Source organism: Ochlerotatus camptorhynchus, unplaced genomic scaffold, assembly GCF_037179485.1.
Source record: "Ochlerotatus camptorhynchus isolate MF236.1 unplaced genomic scaffold, CSIRO-AGI_Acam_v1.1 ptg000292l, whole genome shotgun sequence".
Classification (NCBI taxonomy): Eukaryota; Metazoa; Arthropoda; class Insecta; order Diptera; family Culicidae; genus Ochlerotatus; species Ochlerotatus camptorhynchus.
The window spans coordinates 2,235,125-2,241,577 of record NW_027040781.1 but is presented as its reverse complement, the minus strand read 5'-3'; the positions used below and the strand labels follow the sequence as shown (position 1 = coordinate 2,241,577).

At 42.0% G+C, this 6,453-nt stretch overlaps 1 pseudogene; it reads right to left on the bottom strand.

Moving 5' to 3' along the window:
• Positions 1-311: 311 nt before the first annotated feature.
• LOC135706857 (putative aminopeptidase W07G4.4) lies at positions 312-5,855 on the bottom strand (annotated as a pseudogene).
• Between the last annotated feature and the right edge of the window lie 598 nt (positions 5,856-6,453).

Sequence of the window (6,453 nt, the reverse complement as noted above, 5' to 3'; positions counted from 1 at the left end):
GCAAAATGTTTACAAACAGTGAACAAAGCATTCGCGGAGCTGTATACACGTTAGAGAAAAGTCCGATATGGCGATACGAAAGATCTGAATAACTACCGTTCGATCTCATGCTTATCCATCCTCAATAAGATTATCGAAAAACTGCTTGTAAACAGGATCAACGACTATGTGAACCACTACAAACTAATATACGCCCATCCGTACGGGTTTCGCGAAGGCTCTAGCACACTCAGTGCTTTCTGTGTGTGACAAGCACATTGCGTATCGGTGTGTTCCGTTGCTTACGTGATGAATTTAAGTTGATATATTGCTTAATGCAAGTGAGCTCGGGCCAGAGCCAATATTGGGGCCCGGTCGATGGGTCCGGAATGTCACCGGCACTTCCAGCAATATCCAGATGGGAGTACTTGATCGAACGGTCCGATTTGTGCCCATGCTTGTCCAGACCGGTGGACAGCATCATGAATGCAGCCGGACTCTAATGACCTGTGGGGGTCCTGCTGGACAGCAGATTGTTGGCCTGCAGCACGTCTTCTCCGAAGCACTTGCCCGAGAGCAGGTCAAAGTCTTCCTTCCTGAGGATGGAAATCTCGAACGGATCACCAATTTTCTCTCCCTCCTCCGGCAAACGTAGCCCATGTTCGGCAGCCCTGGCCGATCATTGTCCATTACGATCGAGAGATTTCCGATGACTCGCTCCTTCATCTGACAGAGAGCGTCACCCATGGCCATGCGCCCCTTGGCGTCGGTATTGCCAACGCGCACCCGAACTCCGACTCTCGATATGATCATCTCATCCGACACGTCGCATTCCCTGCCAACAGAGCTACGCACCATGCAAATAACGCCAATCACATGCACTCCCTGAGGTTGCATCTGTTCCGCAACCTTCATGAAACAACCCACGGCAGCTGCTCGGCCGTGATATCGGCACCACCGGTATCGTAGGTAGCACCCTTACCGACCAGGATCAATGTCTTCTTCGGGGGACTGTTCGACTTGTTCTCTAAGAAGATCAATCGTCCTTGGTGACGTGGAACGCTCACTGCCGCTCGATTTACAGCGGCAAATAGCGGATATTTCTTTACCATTATTGCATGATCGGAAATCACGGATTTTAAGATAAGATTCTTATCGAACACCCCATAGGACACATATTCCTCTACTCGTGGGGGTGCCATTCGTTCTGGATCCCCACCTCTAATATCCCGAGCGACGAATCAACTGGCTTCGAAAGTTCTTGCTACCTTCATGATCTTTGCCACTTGGCTTGATCGGGGTGATAGAATCCTAGCTGCTCAAATCGTTGTTTCTCGCGCAGTTGCAGTGGAACATACAGCTTTTCCAATGCTCCAAGAACCGACACTAAATCGGCCACTACAAAATCCTAGCTGCTCGGGACAACGAACACCGGTTGCTTAGCCCCAACCTTGATGGCGGCTTCACCATATCGACGAACATCATCGAAATCAGTCAACTTACCCACGGGAGCAAAGACCACACGACAGTTCAAAGCATCCGACTTCAAGCAGGTCGTCTCGCAATCGAAAGCCTTGAGGTAGTCACGATCGAGTGACGTCACTACACGGCAGGAACCTTCCCGCCATGGTTGCTGACGATCGGTGGAAATTTAGAACGAATGCTGGGCACGTTCGACAATCCTGTTCACTATCTGACTGTATCTGACCGGTCCTCGTGTAAGTCTAAGAGAGCGAGTTAGAGAACACCGGAGTGAATTGTGTCGTATATCCACTGGTGTACCACAAGGCAAGCAACCTGGGACCTGTTCTGTTCTTCTTGTGTTCCGAACAACGAGAAACCAGCACCCCGGTGCGACAGGGTTACCCGGTCTACACGCAGCAGGATGAACTATTAATAAGAATACGAATATATACGCATTGAATTGTCAACGAATTGAATAGTTCCTAAATACCTACACACGACAAGTAACCTCACCATTAAAAGCTAGAACAAAGAACAAACAAGACGCAGAACAATTTTTTATAATTATTCTAGTTTAAAATTGTTGGACAGAGAGCAAACACACTAATAAGGACTAGAAATTTCAGTCCGCATCGTGCTCTCTTGCCGTGCCGATCTATTTGCTTTTTGCTTAAGGAACTGTTACTACTACCTAAAGCTACAACAAATTTAAACAGCACTTTTCAGTGCTCAACCTGTAAAAAATTTTCTACCTTGTTCAACTCTTATTCCTCTTCGATCTTTGCTTGGACCCTAATCCTTCTTAGATATCGATTTGGAAAATTCCTCTTCGATCCTTCAGATTCTTATAGCAATCTGCTTGGAAGTCGTTTTGGATAAAAATTTACTGCCGCCATGGCGCCTAAACGCAAAAGAAAGGGGCAAACTCTTGATCAACCTTCTGATGAAATTGATTTGATTTGCTCACGGATGATGAGAATGATCCATCATCCAAGAAAAATTCTAGTAAACTTTCCCGGCTTAATGCCAAGAAGGAAAAGATTCCCCCTATTGTGATAACCACTTCCTATTTCCATGCTCTTCGCATGGAACTTTTGAATTTCGTGAAAGTTAAGTTTTCACTACAAATTGGACGTCGGGGTTTTACTTACGACACCAAAACTGAACGTGTGTTCAAGGTTGTCATGAAAGGACTGCCCAGTGGTGAATCCCTGAATCAGATCAAAGATGAACTGGCAAAATTACTTGGAGCTGTGCCACTCCAAGTAATCAAAATGAAAATGAAATCCCGTCCTGGCGATTCGCGCAACGGGATTTCTAATGATTTTTATTTAGTTCACTTCAAGTCTAGTGAACTAAACAACCTTAAGGCCTTAGAAAAAGCTAGCCTTATGCTCCATGTCCGAGTGAAGTGGGAACACTTCAGAACGACTGGAGCAAATTTCCAAAACCTCACTCAGTACCGTAAGTGCCAGGGATGGGGTCACGGAACTAAAAATTGCTACATGCCAGCTAAATGCATGAATTGTGGTGATTCCTCTCACGCAAAGGACGACTGTCCTGTGAAGGAAGATCCTAAGAAATTTAAATGTTCAAATTGTGATGAAAACCACAAATCCAATTTTTGGGAATGTAAGACTCGCAAAGCGATCCTACAATCTTGTTCTAACCGTCAGGTAGGAAACGCTCCACGTTTCCCACCTGGTACAAATTCCTCTGCTGTTAACAACGGTCAGCGAGGAACAAATTCTACATTCGTACCCGTAGGTACAAATATCTCCCCTGCTTCAAATGTTTCATCTGTACCTACTCCCCTCGCTGCTAACAATGTTCAGCGAGTTAATGGAGCTACCTATGCTGCTATTGCACCGGGTAGAAATCAAAATACTAACCAACGTTCTAATGGAAATTTTGACAATTTTGACTTAGGAAGCATTACTGCCCCCAAAATGGAATTTTTACAGAATTCATTAATTGACATGATTTCTGATATGCTTAAATCTAACTCCATGTTTGATGCTATTCAAACTGGAGTAAAATTTGCAAATAATATTGTCATGACTTTAAAATTCAGTAATGGATTTTAAAGCATTAAATATTGTAAATTGGAATGCTCGATCTCTTAAAGATAATGAAGACGAGCTATTTAACTTTTTAAGAGTTCATAACGTGCATATTGCCGTTATAACTGAAACGTTCCTTAAACCTGCCCATAAGGTTAAGAAGGACGCAAATTACTTGATTTATAGAAATGATCGTCTTGATGGACCCTGTGGTGGCGTTGCCATCATTATTCATAGACGAATCAAACATAAAATTCTTTCTTCATTTGAAACCAAAGTTTTTGAAACTTTGGGGGTTTCTGTTGAAACAAAATTTGGACAACTTACGTTTATAGCTGCCTTTTTGCCATTCCAATGCGTAGGCCAGCAAAAGAATTTTCTCAAGGGTGACCTCCAGAAACTTACCCGTCATAGGTCTAAATTCTTCATTATTGGTGATTTTAATGGAAAACACCGCTCATGGAATAATGCTCAAAGCAATTCCAATGGTAATATTCTGTTTGATGATTGTTCTGCAGGTTATTACACTATTCAATATCCAAACAGCCCAACATGCTTTTCTTCTGCAAGAAATCCCTCCACTATTGATTTGGTCTTAACTGATTCATGTCAATTTTGTAGCCAATTGGTTACCCATGCTGACTTCGGTTCTGATCACCTTCCAGTAACTTTTGAAATATCCCAAGAAATAATTTGTAATCCCAACAGCTATACTTTCAATTACCATAGAGCTGATTGGGAGCAATATCGAACATTTATGGAATATAACTTCGATTCAAACATTCCTTTGCAAACCAAAGATAAAATTAATTATGCTCTTGAATCTCTAACTACTTCTATAGTTGCAGCAAGAGCTGCCTCAGTACCAAAATGCGAGGTTAAATTCGATTCAATTATAATAGACGACGATCTTCAGCTCTTGATCCGTCTTAAAAATGTCCGTAGGAGACAATATCAAAGAACACGCGATCCTGCCATGAAAGTTAGCTGGCGGGATTTACACAAACAAATTAAAAAGAGATTCTCTGCCCTGAAACTCACAAAAATTTTGAAAAAACCTCAAAAGTCTATTCCAGCGCTTAAAGAAGGTGGTAAAATTTTGATCACAAATTTGGAAAAAGCTCAGAAACTTGCTAAGCAATTCGAGAGTTCCCATAATTTCAGTTTGGGTCTTACTAGTCCTATTGAGAATCAGGTTGCTCGGGATTATCTGAATATTTTCTCTCGGGAAAATATTTTTGATGATTCCTGGGGGACTGATTTGGACGAAGTAAGGTCTATAACTAAAAAGTTTCAAAATATGAAAGCTCCAGGTGATGATGGAATTTTCTATATCCTCATCTAAAAACTCCCAGAAAGTACCTTGTCTTTCTTGGTAAAATTATTTAACAGATGTTTCCATTTGGCATACTTTCCTGATAAATGGAAAAATGCAAAAGTTATTCCAATTTTGAAGCTGGATAAAAATTCAGCTGAAGCTTCTAGCTACCGTCCAATAAATTTGCTTTCTTCAATAAGTAAACTTTTTGAAAAGATAATTTTAAATAGAATGATGCTTCACATCAATGCGAACCCAATTTTTGCAGATGAGCAGTTTGTATTTCGCCATGGGCATTCAACTACTCATCAACTCTTAAGAGTTACCAATTTAATTCGTTCAAACTAATCTGAAGGCCACTCAACTGGAGTTGCTCTTCTAGATATAGAAAAAGCATTCGATAGTGTTTAGCATGAAGGTTTGATTGCTAAATTGAAAAAGTTTAATTTTCCACTTTATATTATGAAATTAGTTCAAAATTATTTAACTGACAGAACTCTGCAGGTAAATTATCAAAATTCCAAATCTAATCGACTACCTGTTAGAGCAGGAGTTCCTCAGGCTAGCATTCTTGGGCCTATATTGTATAACATTTTCACTTCGGACCTCCCTGATTTGTCAAATCTTTGTTCACTGATGACACAGGCATATCCGCTAAAGGAAGAAGTCTTCGTGTTATTTGCAGCAGACTGCAGAAAAGTTTAGATATTTTCTCTTCTTATTTACAAAAATGGAAGATTTCTCCCAACGCTTCCAAAACTCAACTTATAATATTTCCACATAAGCCCAGAGCTTCGTTTTTGAAACCTAGTATTAGTCACATAGTCACTATGAACGGAGCTCCAATTTCCTGGTCAAACCAAGTGAAATATCTTGGATTAGTACTTGACCAAAAATTAACTTTTAAAGATCACATTGAGGGCATTCAAGCCAAATGTAACAAATATATAAAATGTTTGTATCCTCTTATAAACGCTCTCCGGGAAGGCTCCCGGTGTCACATATGAGGAAACGTCTCCAAGCGGAGACATCACGAGTCTGGAAGAAGGCAACCCTAACCTCAATTTGGTGACTCCTCAGGAAAGTGAAAGTGATAATGTCGGTGGCTTCACCGTTCGTTTCGAACCAACAGATTCCAGTAAAAGCCGATCATCAAACGCAAATTCGCGAGCTGTACGTGCCTCTCTCGATCTTCAGCGGCTCGAAGAGGAGAAGCGTCTGGAAAAAGCATTCATCGCCAAAAAAGTACGAGATCCTGCAAGCCCAGCTTGATGATGAACAAAGCAGCAGTAGCTGCGGTAGAACACGACGATCATCCCGTGGCAGTTCGCAGAGAACTCACGACAACACGTTATCGGCTAACAGAACTGCTAGCGCAAAACAACACGACCGACTATGGTGAAGCAGCAGGTGGTTTCCCAACAATTTCGACGGATGATCGTGTGTTGCCGGCTACGGTGTATTGTTTGATCTCGCCGACACGCACCCCGGAAGCCTTGATGGAGCAGATAAGCAATCTTCAGAAGCATATGGACAGTCTTCAGAAGCAGTTGGCAGCTAAGACAACACGCCCACACCAGAATGCGGATAGAAACCCGAATAGAGCTCAGCAACGCCAGAAGACAGTGT